Consider the following 17,795-nt stretch of genomic DNA (forward strand, 5'->3'; position numbering starts at 1 on the left):
TAAAAAATGAAATTTTGTTTTTATAAAACTCAGCCTTAAAGGTTTTGACTTTCACAAAAATGATCCATATACGATAAAACTCCAAAAAACAAACAGCACACCAGGAAAAAGATTTTAAATTGCTCTTTACTGATGCATTCCGGTACCTCGGGTTTCACCTTCAAAGGAATAAACTTTTAAATCAAACAGCTGATTTTTATATTATTACATCACAATTTTTAAATTGGTTTCCACCAATCAACTCAATACATCTATTATAAAGTATGTCATTCCATTTAAAGTGCCCGTTGCTGAATATTAAATACATAAATATATTACAAACCCAAGCAAACATATAAATACATCACTTATGATCCCAAATGATAAATACTTTTTAAATAAAATATCTACCAATATCTATATTTCTCTCTCATTCTCTTTCTGTCTCTTTATATATAGATGAACTGCTACCAGTAGTTGAAAATGGAGCAGTTTTATAACATGTGTCTCCATGATAAATTGTTATTATGTCCATGTCATTCTTAACCCGAGGCTTTTAAAATATAGCTTGTACAATTATTGTAAGGTCAGCCCTGCACAATATGCTAGTTTGGATGCAATAAATTCAATGAGACCTCATAGTCTACCTCTGTAAAACTTATATTTCAGTCATCTGACACTGTGAGTAGACAACATGAAAATTATATTCCTGTTTAGGAACACACTGTTTTTACTTTGACTTTTATGAGAACAAATCAGACCATGATAATTTATTTATTTATTTTTTTAATTTTTTTGGTGGGCAAACAACATCTTATATGCTCAAACTGTTATGTAATTTAACATCTGGGTAAATGGTTTGCTGAGATATTTGATAACTTTTTAATAGTATAAAGACTGAAAAAGAATGGAAAATGAATAATGACACGATTGAGGACTTGTGTCCATAGTTGTGAGTGTATGTATGTGCTGTATGTGTGAAACAGAAGAAAGACATGGCAATCTGCTTCTGCGTCTTACTCTTTACCTTGAAAACTGTGGATGACGGTGGCTTTCTAAGGGGTCACTCTGGGATCTTGTTGCAACTTGTATGAGAGAGAGTGAACGAGAGAAAGTGAGAGTGAAGAAAATCTGTGAAGATGTACATTCCATTCTGGAACATGAACAGTTATTTTCACATAATGGTAACTTATTGCAATGAAATGAATGTAGGGTGTTTTAAAGATTCCACATTTATGTAATGCAAACGATTTAGCATTGACCATTTTAGATTTCTGGAGATGCAATAAGTATGTGTATTCTGGAGGTAAAATTATGTGCATACTTACTCATCTTTAAAGTACAGGAAGTCCTTACTCCCAAAAATAGTGCATTTAATTAAAATAATTCTTAACTGTTAGCATTTGGACAGTTCCACTGTTAAAAGTTATGCTGTTTATTGAGTGTTAGTAAATATGTGTGAAGGTGGTTAGAGATTACTCTGAGGAAATGTTTCAGAGTTAGGTAGGACAATAATGACAGTATGGCTTCTCTCCTTTCTGGTGTTGACTGTGTTGAGATTGCCTTTTGTTAACTGATATGTAAGAATCTGAGAGAGAAGACAGGGTCTAATGATGCTGATAGCATCATCAGTGATGCTTTAATTTCTGTAGTGCAGACACATCCAATAGTCGCTCAAGTCATATGCATAGTTTTAAGGATGAACATCTGAATGAAGATGTTTCCCATGTCATTCATTTTTCTATGTATATTCTATGTTGGTAGTTGATTTTTTTTAAATAAAGTAAACCCATTATGCATATTTTTGTACAATGAGAAAAATTTGCCATCCCTGCTGGCACTAAAATGTTTCTCTCAAAGATATCATAGGAGTGCAGTATATGACTGATGAATACATGCAATGTTATATTTTTTGAGGTTCATCCATTGCATATATTTTCAAGAATTTATAGCTATAAACACATTTTCAAGATTTCTATTGATTAATTCAGAAATATGATTTTTTTCAGTTATTAGTTGTCCAGATGTATTATTAGACTATTTCAGGAAAAAGTTTTGATGCACTGTCTCCCCATTTAGTAGGTAAATGTTTCAAAAACTGCCTCATAGATAGAGCCATTCAGGTTCACTTTAATAACTTTTTCACCTCTTTTATTTTAGTTTCTGGTGTTTCATGCCACCCCCCCCCCCGGATTCTGTTTTTCTCTCCTCTTGATTAATTGAATTTCCAGAGCTTTTGCTCACCTCTAAATAATTTTGCATGATGGTAACTTACTATTACTAAACAGTACAAACGATGTAAATGAATTATAAAAATATTACAATTCAGATTTACTAAATTATCAGAAAAGCAATATTAAAGCCATCTTCACAATAACTAAATTTTGGATTTCTGACGTTGCTTAGGGAGAGTATTGATATTTTCCTCTTGACTTTTACAGACAAATGGATATGCTTTTAACTGTCATGGGAATGCTGAAAATGAATCCTTAATTTCTACATCACATTATTTTACAACAGCATATTTCTAACATGCATATGCCCAATGATACTATAATAACATTGGCCTTTTGCAACCAATATACCTACAGTGAGAGAATTCATAGCTAATGCAACTCACTGTAGTCATATTGGTTGTAAAGGGCCAATGATATTATAATATGCTTGGACAGATGTTAGAAATATGCTGTTGTAAAACAATGTGATATGGAAATGCAGTCAGCTATCCTTGTTTTTGGATTTAACATATAAAATCTTTTAAGATGGAAAGATTATTAAATATATATTTGCCAGTAATCTGTATAAAATCATTAGCAAGTATAGGGTATAGTGTGAAACAGGATAAGAATAAGGTGCTAGTTTTGCTCGGTGCAGAGTTTAAATGGTTGTGGAAGTCTACAGTTGTAGCTTTGTGCAAAGAATTAGAAAAAAAGATTATACTTGAAGGATGCACTTGTGCCTTATTGTTCTGCCTGTGTCATCATTTGTAGAGATTTTAAGCTTGTAATGCTGTATCTGCTTCTAATGGAATAGAGTGTGGTTGTATGTACACAATGACTACACTCCGTATACTTACAGATGACACTCTGTAGAACATGAACATGAGCATGCTCTTGGGTAATCTTTTCATGGAGCTTACAAAAGCTTTTGACCTTGTTAGTCAATCTCTTCAATGAACTTCCTTACCAAATGTCAGCATTTGCCCTCAGGTATATAAATGGTTCAAACACTTCTAGATAATTAACTCTATAAAGTATAAATAAAATCTACTTCATGCACTTAGCTCATTTACACAAAGGTGTGGCACAAGGATCTCTATTCTACTTCATATTAATTTCCTAATAATATTCTATATATGTCATATTTTCACCAGTTAATTATTAGTTGACCTCCTCCAACCTTCCATCACAACTTTCACAGATGATGTGAGAATTGATAAGGCAATGCCCTTGTCTGCAAATACAATAATGGAACAAGAACAACAAGGACTCCTTGCAACCTGGTTAACCCTTTATCAGCTCATTTTTTACACTGAAAACGCTATGCTTTTTCTAACTAGTGAAAAGCCAGCTCATGTTCCAGGGATTCAGCAAGGCAATGACCCCAAAGAAATGGTAGATATATTTAGATACATACAATATAATTCACAAAGTCATAAAGCTAAGGTGAATAAAAAGTTCTTCTGGACTACGAGAATTTTCAAACTCCCTCTTCCCCACAGGAATAGCAAACATAGGAAAAGGTATAGTTTCATATTTTCATACTATAGTACTAGGCTATCTGCCCTGGGGCATTTGTAAGCCTAGCCATAGTGATGTGGCTTTTGCCACCCCATGAAATGGTACAAAAATGTACAGAATAAATCTAGAATACTGTGCCTCTGTCTAGTAGTGACACAGTGAAGGTTCCCTTATATAATAGAATTAGTTTATTGTGCCCCTGTCTAGCAGTGACACAGATGTGACCCCTGGGGTAAACTTACGGTCTCCCATCCACTCATCAAGATTTCTCTTGAAGAGAGTCAGTGAGAGGCTCTGCCTAATATGAACTGGGATCCTGTTCCAAAGCATGGGAAGCCTCTGGGTTATGAATCTATCCCTCCAGCATGTCCTATTCATACTTGTGCTGAGGTTTAAGTCTTTAGCTCTCATGGTCCTGATGGATTTGGATTTTTTGAGGTGGAGCATGTCCATCAGATCCTGATTGGACATGGCCTTGTACGTCAGGCAGAGATCACCTCTGAGCAGGCAGTATGCTACTGAATAGAGCTGAAGTTTCTTTAGTCTGGCAGAATAAGACATATGTTGGAGACCCTTGATCCTTTTGGTGAGGTACTTTTGTGGTCTCTCCAGCTGTTGCAAGTGCCGGGTGAGGTACATACCAAATGGGGCATTGTACTCAATCATGGGTCTGATGAGGGAGGAATATAGGGGTACAATGACATCCTTGGATCTGGATGTGAAACCCTTCATGATGAGGTGTGCAAGGTAGAATGTTTTTCTAACCACTTTGGCAACGTGGGTGTCAAATGAGAGGTCGCTGTCTACTTGGGTCCCTAGGTCTCTGATTACTTTTTCCGTACTCAGTGGGTTGCTGTCTATGTGATAATTTGTGGGTACTTTGTTTTTGCCAAAAGGGATGACTATACATTTTTTGGCATTTAGTTTAAGGCCGTGACTACGGCACCAGTTGTCCGTTTCAGTGAGGCCTTTTTGTAGGATGTGTGTATCTGCTGGTGTATCAACTATGGCACCTAGTTTGCCGTCATCTGCGAACTTTGTCAGCCACAGCCCTCCCATGTTTGCTTTAACATCTGAGAAATAAATGCCGAACAAGAGGGGTCCCAGGACAGATCCCTGTGAGACACCACTTGTGACTGGCTTTGAGTCTGACATTGCTCCAGCGATTTTAACTTTATGGGATCTGTCCTTTAGCCAGTTTGCAACCCATCTAGTGACATAAGGGTTTACTTTTAAGCTGTTTAGCTTATCTATGATGCCTGAGTGGGGTATTGTGTTGAAGACCTTAGCCAAGTCCAGGTATGCTGTATGGACTGCTTTGCCCTAATCAATGGCTCTAGTGACTGTTTCGAAAAAGTCAACCAGGTTTAAAAGGCAGGATCTGCCTTTTACAAAGCCGAACTGGGTGGGGTCAAGCATCTGTAGGTCCCCTATGTCTCCGTTTATGAGTTCCATAATGATTCTTTCCATAGCTTTGCAGACCAGGCTAGTCAAGCTTATGGGGCGGTAGTTTCCAGGGTCTGTAGAGGCACCCCCCCTTGTGGAGTGGGACCACTGTTGTTGTACGCCAGTGTTCAGGTACATATCCCGAAGTAAGGCTAAGGTTAAATAGCATTTTTATGTGTGGGTTTAGCTCCTTTTGGAGCTCACATAACACGCACCCCGGGATACCGTCAGGTCCCATTTTGCTTTGTTTAGGGCGGTTCTCACTTGGACATCTGAGATGACAGGGAGATTACATTCAGCTGGGATAAGTATTTCTTCTTTTGGGGGTGAAGGAGGCGAGAAATTTGCACTGAACCTCTCAGCCAGAATGTTAGCAATATCTGTGGGTTCAGTGCATTTTTTGTTGTTGTGAACCAACTCTGAGCATATCTGAGGGTTTCCACCCATGTTTCTAACATAGCTGAAGAAGGCTTTGTGGTTATCTTTAGTGTCCTTAGCAATTTTTCTCTCAAAGTTTGCCTTGGATGTTTTTATGAGAGAACGTAGTTTTCTGCTAATGTTGATCAGAGATGTCTTCCCTTCATGGGATTTCGCTCTGACATGCAGTAGCTTCCTTCTTTTGTTATACAATTTGTTTATGGCTGAGGTCCACCAGACAGGACGCTTACATTTGGTGGAGAGGGACTTGGATTTGTTTGGGATTGCATGATCCATGCATTCTTGGAGATGTCCATAGAAAGCATTTGTGAAGGATTCGGCATTGTGGGATGTGGTATCCACTGGCACAGTGGGCTTAAAGGATACCATGTCAGTCTTAAGAAGAGTGAAGTCTGCTTTTGAGAAGTTTTTCACTGTGGTCTTTTGTGCTGGCGGTGGAGGTGGGATATGTATATCCAGGGTGATTAGTTTGTGGTCAGATCTCACTAGTGAGGGGTATACTTCCGGTGTGGAGCATTTTGTCCCCATGTTTGTGATGATCAGGTCTAGTATATTATCTCCCCTAGTGGGAGAGGTGAATAGTTGTTCCAGTGCATTTGAATTTATGAATTCCAGGAACCTTTGGGCTAGGGTATTAGGGCTAGAATAATGTACCCAATCTATGTTTGGGTAGTTGAAGTCTCCCAGTATGATGGTATTTTGTGATACATTCATATCCTCCAATGTCTTCAGGAAGGCTGAGTGGGGTTCTTGAGATTGGGAGGGTGGTCTGTAACATGCTACCAGTTGTATAGCAGTTTTGCCTATGGTTAGTTGCACCTGTATGGTCTCTGATGCTTCATGTGTTGCTACTAACCTGGAGATGTGGGTGTCCTTTATGAATATGGACACTCCCCCTCCCTTGTGGTTCGGCCCGGGTTTTGGGGCGAAAAGCATGATACGAGGTATAGCCTGGTAGCTGGGGTGCTCTCAGGAGCCTTGAACCAGGTTTCAGTTACTGCACAGACGTCGATGTTCTCCATGCTGAGGAGTGCATCAAGTGCCTGCATCTTGAGATTTAGACTTCTGGCGTTGAGCAGCATTACCCTTAGTTTTTTTCCATTTTTGTTTTCTAAGGAGGTGGGTTTGTCTTTTGAGCCTTGCCTAAAAAGGCACTATGGGGGTGGCAAGAGCCTTAGCCAATATCCGGAAGCCCAGTGGTGACAGGTGTAAGCCATCCCTTGTGAAGCAGCGTGGCTTGTCCAACATATCATCCCAGGCAGACAGACATTGGATCCCCTTAGAATGACACCAGTACTTGAGCCAATTGTTAAAGCTGATCATCTTGTCTTTGTATTGTGGTATCATTCTTGGTGAGGGCAAGATGCTGCTCAGGGTCAGGGTCATACCAGCCTGGGCTACATAATCGGAGAGCTCCTCTATGTCTCTTTTCATGTAGTCCAGGGAGGTACGTCTCAGGTCATTCACACCAGCATGGACAATGACGGAGTCATATTTGTACTTGCTTTGGAGTGACCTGAGTGCGTGTGTTATGTGGCGGATTCTAGCTCCCGATAGACAGCTGACAGTCACCTTCTCCTTGTTCAGCCTGGTCAGTGGGACATCAGTGTGTCTAACTATGGGGTCACATATTACTAGTGTATCAGGCAAGGTGTTTGGCCTTAAGGGCTGCGATTGGTCGACACACTGATTTATTGAAGTATGTGTTGCATGTGTTTTGTTTTGAGGTGGTGGATTTTTGGATGTCTGCTTTGGGAGCCTCTGTTGTTTTGGTAAGTTTTTTATTAGAGCCTTCAAGTATGTCTTTGTGTTTTTATGTGTTTGGTTTGCAGTTGTGGTAGGTCTATGTGGGACTGGGATTGTTGTGTGTGTGGTTGCCATCTCCTCCTGTCTGGTCATGCCAGCCCTGAGTTGAGAGAGTTCAGCCTCCAGTTTGGCTATATATTTGCATCTCACGTGTATTTGTGTTTGTTGGGAGGAGGAGAGGGTTGTCTGTGTACATGAGACAATTGTAGCATTGTCTCAAGATGCCCACTCCTTACACAGTTAGAATACAGACCACCTATAATTGCGGCTGCATCAAAAATAATCATAATTCTCTACAACCCACTTAAGATCATAGGATCATAGGATCATAGGGAGTTACTAGGCTATTGGCCCTGAGGCCCTTATAAGCCTAGCCAAGAGGTTAGCCCATGCATACACAAATCAGCAGCTGATGCCCCTGTCCAGCAGGGACATGGGTGGAATCCCAGGGATGTATTTTCTATTTCCCATCCAGTTATCCAGGTTGAGCTTAAAAGGGATAAAGAGGTATGCTGCTTGACATGGAGAGAGAGTCTATTCCATAGATGGAGGAGTCCCTGGGACACAAATCTGTCCCACCAACAAGTCCTATTGATGTCACGGACAAGGTTGAGGTTGCATGTGTGGGTTACTCAAGTGGATCTTGACTTGCAGATATGCAGCATTCTCATCAAGGCGAGGTCTGAGATCACTTTGTATGCCCAACAGAGGTCACCTCTGAGGACGCTGTATGATACAGAGTAGAGGGATAGAGCTTTTAGCCTATCTCTGTATGAGGCCCTGGATTCTCCTGGTGAGAAAATCTGTGGTCTCTCCAGCTGCTGAATGTGCTTTGCGAGGTACATGCTGAATGGGGCATTGTACTCAATAATGGGCCTTATAAGGGAAAAATACAGGGATGTTATGACCTCCTTGTCCCTGGATGAGATACCCTTACTTATAAGGTGGGCATTGTAGAAGGCTTTCCTTATAGTGGAAGCAGCATGGTGGTCAAATGTCAGGTTACTATCAATCTGGGTTCCCATATCCCTCATGGCTGACTCTGTGCTTAGAACATTGTTATTAATGTGATAATTTGTGGGGACATTACTCTCCCCAAAGGGGATGATGATGCATTTTTTGTATTCAGCTTGAGGCCATGTTTCTGGAACCAGTCATTTGTTTGGGTGAGACCTTCTTGGAGGATGTCCACATCAATAGGGGAATTGATGACAGCTCCCAGCTTGCAGTCATCTGCAAACTTGGTCAGCCATAGCCCCCTGGTTTTGGCCTGCACCTCAGAATAGTATATCCCAAATAACAGAGGCCCCAAAACTGAACCCTGGGGTACGCCACTCAATACGGGTCTACTGCTTGAGGTGGCTTCCCCTATTTTGACTAGGGAGGTTCTATCAGTGAACTAGTTAGCTACCCATCTGGTAACATATGGATTGATGCCTAGTTGAGAAAGTTTATCTATTATGTCTGAGTGGGGAATAGTGTCGAATTCTTTGGCCAGATCAAGGTAGGCAATGTGCACTGTCTTACCTGCATCCATGGCTTTGGCATCTGTCTCAAAAAAGTCAACCAGATTTAATAGACATGACCTCCCCTTCACAAAGTCAAACTGTGTGGGATAGAGTGTTTGGAGGTTGACAATGTCTTTGCTAATGAGGTTCATGATAACCTGTTCCATGGCTTTGCAGATCAGGCTAGTTAGGATGATGGGTCTATAATTTTCTGGATTGGTGGATACTCCACCTTTGTGTAAAGGGATGACAGTAGCTGTCCTCCACTCAGCTGGGACAAAGCCGGTACTCAGGCTTTAGTTGAATAGGGTGCCTAATGGTGCTGCAAGTTCCTGCCTGAGTACATGTAGGATGCAGCCTGGGATGTTATTGGGTCACATGGAGGCTGTATTGTTTTGCCTTTGAGAAAGGAGTTATGACCTGATCTCTAGATATAAGGGGAAGGAGGCAGGTACTGGGAATGTTCTGATTTACTGATGGGGGACAGAGTGGTGAAATTTTTGCTGAATCTGTCAGCCAGCAAGTTTGCTATATCTACGGCATTTGTATATGTGGTGTCCTTGACCACCAGTTCTGAACAGATCTGGGTGCTACCTTTGAGATTATGGACATATATGAAGAAGGCCTTATGATTGTCTCTAGTAGATGTGGCCAATTTGGACTAGAAGTTTGCTTTGGAGGATTTCACTAGTGCTCTTATTTGCTTGTTTAGGCTAAGGAGAGATTGCTTCCAATTGGGCACCTGCTCCTTCTTGGTCCTGAGCCGCAATTTTTTCTTTTGTTATAGAGTTTATTTATGGCAGATGTCCACCAGACAGGTTTATTCTTCCTTATGGAGGATGATTTAATTCTGTCAGGTATTCCTGATTCCATGCATCTATATAAATGTTTGTATAGTAATTTGGTATAGTCTTAGATACTGGTGTCATTTCCTAGAGAGGGGGAGGGGGCTGTGAAGCTGTTTATACCACCCCTCAGGAGACTGTAATCAGCTTTGGAAAATATTTTTTGTTTGGCCTAGCTAGGGTGGGGGTCGGGGGAGATGGTGACTTCGAATGTGACCGCTTTTTGGTCTGATCTTACAAGGGAGAATGATACTGCAGGGATGCTGCAGTGGTTACTCATGTTGGCTAATACCAAGTCCAAGATATTATTATCTTTTGTGGGGGTATCAACTAGGTGTTCCAAAGCATTTGCATTGAAACAAATCGAGGAATCTCTGGGCATTTGTGTTCTGGCATGAATAGTTCTTCCAGTCTATGTTTAGTCACCCAGGATCAGGGTAAAGGTTTAAAGCTTGATAGATTTGAAGAGGTCAAGATAGGCAGTTTGGCATCTTGGGTCAGATTTGGGGGCCAGTAGCTAGCTATGATTTGTATATGGGTCTTGTCAATGGTTAACTGCACCCGGAGTGTCTCCTGTGAATCATACTTTTTGATCAGTCTGGAGGTGTGTATGGCTTTTCATATATATTGAAACTTCACCTCCTTTGGCTTTACTACTCACAGTTTGGGGTCTGAATGAATAATAGGATGAGTAATCAGGTATGGCTGGGGTGCTCTCCACAGCTTTGAACCAGGTTTCTGTGACTGTGCAGTTGTCAACATTTTACAGGGTTAAGCATGCTTTCAGTGAGTACAGTTTCATGTTTAGACTCCTAGCATATAGCAGAATGACCTTTAATTTGGGTCTTGTTGAAATTTTTATGTTGGTAGTTTTAACCTTATCACTTTTTCAAAAAAAGGCACTATGGGGGAGGCAAGTGTCTTTGCCAGAAGCCTGAAGCCCAAGTGAGTCAGATGCAGGCCATCTCTGGCTAAGCATCATGGTCTGTCAATCATATAATGGTAACTGCTGCTTTTTTACCTTCTTACCACTAAGTAAACACTGTTGTGACACACTTGTCAAGGCTAAATTGTCACAAGTAAAACATAAATCAAAATTGCTAATATTTTATTTGTATATACATTTCTGAAGCTGAACTCCATGTACTTCTTTGCTGACAGACTCTGTTCCATTATTCCATCAGTCACCAAACTTCAAGCCAATCCACTTCTATATCAATTAAGTCAATGCAGTCTTTCAAAAACTACAACATGAGAAATAAAATTGTTAATTTCTAGTATAAATGCCTCCATAACAGTAGTATAACAAATGGAGTGCAAATCATAGCAAATCATAGCAACTGATCCTTCATATTCTGTACATAAGCTTTAAGCCATCTGGTGGACAAATCAGCTCCCCTTTTATACAACATGTATAATCTATTTAATTTCCTACCACATTTCCCCAATCCACCCTTCATTACTCCATTACACTTCTTATATATATTGTACATGACTAGGAATGCCATGTACTAGTTTTGACTACGTCCATTGCAAATACTGTATTTAGTCAAGAATATTGGGGTGTTATGCCTTATGGGACCAGTGTGTGTACTATTATATGTTGTGGTTGTTTTTTTATTGTTATGTATGTAAGTGGTTTCCATTTGGGAGGCCTCTGATTTTTTTGGTAAATTGCTAGTGAGTACCTCTGCATATTTGGGTTTATGTGCCATGTCCTTATTTAGTGCTGGCAACCTATTTGGCCTTCAATTTGTCCTTATGTGAGAGTATTGCCTCCAGTTTCATAATGTAACTACATCTCTCTGTATTTTATTTGTTTCAGGAGTAGGTGGTTGTCAGTACACATGAGGCAATAACTACATTACCTCAGGATGTCCATGTCTATCAGGCTAGCTAGAGAGATGATGCGAAACTGCCAGTCCTTGATAGCAGGCTCTTAATGTATGTTTTATTAGGGAAGGGAATGGGTTAATTTGGCAGGACTGTGGTGGTAGTGCAAAAACTACAAGAGGGCCTATACTTTGTGTAGGCTAAGGTTGATCAATAAGGCACTGCTGCTCAGAGTGCAACTGAGTTGCTCCTAGAGCAGCAGAAAAGCTTGGAAGAGTTTCACTGACAGCCGTTTAGGGAAAAACTTATCTTCTAGGCTTCTCCATCTATACAGGGCACTGCTAACCACTGCTGAGAGATGAACAGCACTGCACAAATGCAAGACTTAAATATGAGCAAAGATAAACACGTTTTAAGTTAGCTACCAAATAGGAAATCAGACAATAAGCCTTTCACCAGCAATTCCCAACTCAGACAGGTTAGATTAGCATACTTCTGCCACAAGGGTACAGAAAACCACCTTTTTAATGCAGAATAGCTGGTTTAGAGCTTAAGTGTAACAAGACCACACAAATCATCTACAACAGCCCTACAACTGACAGATACAATGAACTTCAGTACAATTAACGACTTAAAGCAGCAGTAGACAGTACAGTTTTTTTCTTACTGTAAAGTACAAAAATGACAAGAAATAGCTTAAGAAACCAATAAAGTACAGTCACAGTATATAAGAGAATTGCAAAAAAAATAAAAAAAAAAATAAAAAAAACTTATTTTTTTTCTTTTCAGTAGTGGATTTCTCCAGGAGAAAGCAGATTCTCAGCAATCAGTAGCAACGTCACCAAATGACAACCAGCTCTGAGTATCTATGCCAATCTCCACACAAACACAAGACTTAAAGATGAGATAAGAGAAACAAGTTTTACACTAGCTATCAGTCAGGGAAAACACACAATATGCCTTCCACCAGCATCCCCCAACTCAGACAAGTTAGACCAGCAAACGTCTGCCACAAGGGCACAGAAAAATACGTTCTTAATTTAGAATAGCTGGTTTAGATCCCGAGTGTAACAAGACCACACAAATTACCAATAACAGCCCTACAACTAACAGATGTAGTGTAATACAGCGCCATTAGCTGCTTAAAGTAATAGCAGACTGTAGAGTATTTTTTGTAACTGCTGAAGTACTATCACAGTGTATATAACAGAGGTGTAAAAAATACTTAGATCCCTTTTGTGTATTTCCCAGCTCATAAAGACCATGTAAACGTCTACTACCACTAGATGAATAATCTTAGTCCTCCTAATGTAAAAGCACCTTAGAGGAGTGTCTGGAGTGAAATGCTACCACAAACAAGCTTGAAAGCTGCAAAATGCTACCACAAACAAACTTAAAGATGAGGATACAGTAGTGTACTTTAAATGGCTTATAAAAGTATGATTATTCAATAAAAGTACTTCGCTTTGTATAAATGAGCCAAGAGCCACTCAATTGTACAGAATTTATAAAGGCGCTAAAAACAAGATAAGCTGATTAATAAGCCCTCCAGCCAATAAAACTACATGCAAAAATCTCAGGTGTTTCCCCAACCAAAACAGACCAGGCTACCTCCCAGTGCACTACATGGAAATCCACTGACCTCTTCATGTAAAAACAAGTGAATGCTAAAGTGTAAAAATGCATTACTTTGTCCAACAGCTAGCTAGATAATGAATTCAGAAGAAGTAAATCAGTATAACAAACAAAGATAGGCAAAATGCACTGTGTCAATATAAGCAAAAGTAAAAGCAAATAAATAATTCAGTACATCAATAGCCATATAGAAAGGGAGGAGCTTATTAAGCTCAATGTACACTAGGGGTGGGCAGTTTAAAATCACCAGGTTTAAAGAGCATGTCATCAAAGGGGAGGCTGGGTGGGGAAAACCAGCAGGGAATGACCAGCAGTGCTTTAGTTTATGCATGCTTGAAATCTTTTCAGCAAAATACAAAAGTCCAGAAATTCACTGTGTATTTAAGTATCACTTAAGAGACAATTAACCAATGAAAACACATGTGCAGTGTGCAGCCTTGATAATTTAAGTGTCTATCTCTTACATAAAAAAGCACACCAGGCCAAACAGATTTCTTAAAACTGAAAACAAAATGGAGCAGATAGAGTCACAGACAAAAAAATATAAGTTTACTTTCCTCACCCAGCAGGGAATCACCAACAGTGCTTTAGTTTATATAAGCATGAAATATTTTCAGCAAAAGACAAAGGCCTAGAAATTCACTGTGTATTTAAGTATCACTCAGGAGACAATTAACCAATGAAAAAAACATGTGAAATGTGCAGTCTAGATACTTTAAGTGTCTATGTCTCACATGGACAAAAACACCAGACCAAACAGAATTCTTAAAACAGAAAACAAAAGGAGAAGGTAAAACAGAAAGCAGCTCTATCAGTCACAGACAAAAATATAGGTTCAGTTTCCTTTTTTAGCCAAAAACGAAATATTACACGCATACCTTCAACCTCTTAGTTAAAAAAATCTGGATGAAGTCTAAAATTATGGGGGACAAAGGCCCAAAAATAGGGGCAGATTTCAAATATTGCTCTTAGAAATTTAGAAAATTGCAAGAATAACAGATGTTGTGTTAGCATGCTTTTCTAGAGGATATAAAGTCTGAAACTCAAATGTGTGTCATTATTAAATGACTTCAATTGTCAGTGTTTTGCCACAAATTTTATGAGGAACAGACCAAAAATATGAGACAAAAATCTTAACATTCAGTGAAAATCTGGGCACAGACAACTCACACCAATAATCGCAAATGGTTGTGTTGCATTGGAAATAATCTCTTAAAGTCGGGTGTCAAGCCTATCCCTTATCATCTTCCCACTGAAACTAATACTACCATACCTTGCAAGATAAATGAGCAGTTTATAGCTACCACATTTGACACCTGAAATCAGACTGTAGGCGTACATCTCTCAACTCAAACTGCAGTATTAATCAAACAAATGAATTCTCATTTGAGCCAGCCCCAGTAATTAGAGTGAAGAAACACAAACTAAAACCCACTGGGTTAGCAGCACATAATGTTTCTTCAAATTAAGCAGATGGAATAAGCTGCCCATTTTGGTGATAAAGGCCTCTGAAGGGCATATAACCATATTCTCTTTAGTGGACTATGAAGTCCACTAATATTCAGTTAATGCACTTAAACCAACTGATGTGAGTGGTAGTTAATAATATATTATGAGAATGCTATTTTTTCTCTGTATTAATTGACCAATGATCAATGTTTATCATAACACATTTACTGAAAAATTCTAGAAAAGACCACCGTGGCAACGTTTGAGTGTTCCAACAAAAGCATAACTGACTAAAGTATATCTAAAAGATTAATATTTATTATGACTACCATACTCTAGCTAGGCTTTATGCTGCTATTTTAAATTGCTTCTGTTAAGCATGTTGTTAACCATACAGCAGTATACATGTTTAAAATGCAGTTCCTCATTTCTGATAATATTTTACAGTTAAATGTGTATTTTACTGACTTTCCTATCTATTCAATTTAACTGAAATTATAAGTATGTCTTCTTTCTTTACCAAGTACCAGGCATATTCTAAAGCAAGAGATCTACAGAGCCACAATTTGTATCGAGCTACATGGCAAAGCATCAGTTTAGAGATTTCATTGTTAACATGCTTTTGAGACTTTACCAGTCTAACTAGCTATGCATTAATTGAACTGTATTATACACCTCTTGTTGTATCACTTTAGGATTATGAATATTCTCAATGTATTCATCAAATCTTTAACCTGGATTAAATTATATTTGTCAAGTCATACTAACAAACCTTCTGCTTCCTTACTACATCATTTACTCTTTACAAGTAACTGCATGATGAGGATCTCCCTTTACAGTGCTAGTACGTACACTGCCACTACTAAACTTATTAAGTACACAACTGTTTTGCTTCCTGCTGGTTAAGGAGTTTTAAAGCCATTATGCAATACATACAGGTATTGATCAACAGATGTGACCACTTGAAGCCTTGATAAAGGTAATGAGTAAGGCTACATTTTACAGCTGCAAGCTAATCTGACAAAGGGTTATATATTTCTTCTCAATACATAGAATAGTATTAAATCCAGTGATCAGCTTTAACTGATAATGAGAAAATAATCATGATCTAGTTTAGGCTATGTACAACTGCAGCGCTAGTGACAAAATTATTATATTGCTTCAAGTACAGTATAGAAGGAGTTGCAGTAACACCTTAATATATGGTTACTGGGTTAACAAAAAGGCTTTGTTGTTTGTTAATCATGTTAGTCTCTTCACGTCATATTGAAAATAATCATGCAATGCCTCATGGCCTTGAAGTCACTAGCCCTAAGTGCCACTAAACCTCAATTATCTACAATTATTGCAGATGTGTGAAGCAAAATCGCTAAAATAATGAATACACATCACTTCTATTTTTATCATTTTGGAATAGAAAAGTTTTTTCATCATCAGCATTGTTGTTGAAATGTACAATGTTTTTCATAGGTAATGCATCACTGGTTCTGTCTCTGCTTTTGATTTGTGGCTAGGTCTCATTTTACCTGGCAGTTCAGAATTTGCCACTTCCCTCTGTATGGCTGATTCCTTTAGTCCATACCATAATGGCTCTTAGAATTTTCTTTTACACCAGTTTATATTGCTTTATGATGAGGACATAAATCCAAGGCACATAGTATAAAAGAGTAAACAAGTTTATCATTGTATGCATAGTTACTATCTACAAATTCTAATTATAGTTGTACAAAAAATATTGTACCGTGGAGGCACACATACTTCTAAAACCTTTGAAATAAGAAACTTCCAATCTATTAGACAGTAACTTCTAGAAAATATTAAAATCAAGCGATCTCAAAAATTTCCAGGGCTATTCTGTCCTACTGTTTTGAGTAAGCCATATAGTTCTTATTGCCTGCCTTTTACAACATCTCACTATCTTTTTAATGTGCGTCTTATATTTTAAAATGATAATGTGCTTGATTGCCCTGTGGGGCAGTATAAATAATTATGTATGGAATAAAATTCTGAAAGCAATTAAGTTTTATTCAGTGAAAGGGTTGTGGGAATTGTTTGTCCGTCCTAGCATGGAGATCCTTGTTTTGAAGATTTAATCATTCAAGACTGTAGAGTATACTCAACTTGTTCCACACAGTTTTCATCAGGAATACATTATTTGCTTAATTTATATCTAATGGTTCTGTAGAACATCTGGCCAGTTTCATATTCTTTTTATCCTAGATTCCATTTGTCTTTATGCCTGCCAGCCATCACCCCCCCCCCCATACTGGACTTGAGGTCATTCATTCCCTTGTGGTAGATGTCCACCAAGAGTTACAGGTGTTAGAGCATCTGTAGAGACCATCATTTAGGCAGGCATGAAGATTTCTTGTGACTTGCCATTATCTAGGCTATCAGGACATCTGTTATGGCTCTCACCCCTCTGCTGAGCAGGGAGATATATAAGGTACATAATATTGGAGGCCCACAATGTCTTCCATGTACTGGAAAATGCTTCCTTACTCCCATCATGAAGAGTACCACCAAGCAATGGCTTAGTGAGCCAAATGTCCATCTTCAGGCAATGGTTTGCATCACAATCCTTCTTTCAAAGATTCTTATAAGTTTCTCATAAATTTAGATAAATTTAGATAAAGAATGATCAGGCCCAAAGGTCACAAAAGAACACTGATTCACTGAATGTCACATCAACTGCATCCCTTACCATCCAGTTGTCAAATTTTGTTTTAGATAAATGAATATTTGGTGATAATCTTTTATTGAGAGGAATTTCATTCACGATCATTGGAATTACTTAAGTTAGACATTTTCTTCTAATATTTTATTGCAGTGTTTTATATAAAAATATGTTATCATACCTAGGAAAGCATGAATTAGAAGATAAGAACACGTTAAGTGGTCTGGCAGTTGACAGAGAGGTCAATGTTGCAAGCCGGAATCTCTGTGCTATAGGTTTTTTTCCCTCAACATTCATTTGCCCTCTGTATTAACTTAAACAAGTCATTTAACTAGACATTGCTCCCAGGTGACCCCTGAAAAGGGAGTGTGACTCCAGTGGGTGTTCCTGGATAACACATGTGTATTAATTATTAATCAAATACAGTGCATAGCATTTC

The 17,795-nt window shown here is 38.7% G+C and overlaps 1 protein-coding gene across 1 annotated transcript in view; it reads right to left on the reverse strand.

Annotated features, from left to right (window-relative positions):
* Positions 1 to 17,795, reverse strand: part of HTR2A (5-hydroxytryptamine receptor 2A) — a 777,564-nt gene that overhangs the window by 661,399 nt on the left and 98,370 nt on the right. The gene's annotated exons all lie outside the window — the stretch shown is intronic.

This window comes from Protopterus annectens, chromosome 5.part0 (genome assembly GCF_019279795.1).
Source record: "Protopterus annectens isolate FY-2018-M chromosome 5.part0, PAN1.0, whole genome shotgun sequence".
Taxonomy (NCBI): Eukaryota; Metazoa; Chordata; order Ceratodontiformes; family Protopteridae; genus Protopterus; species Protopterus annectens.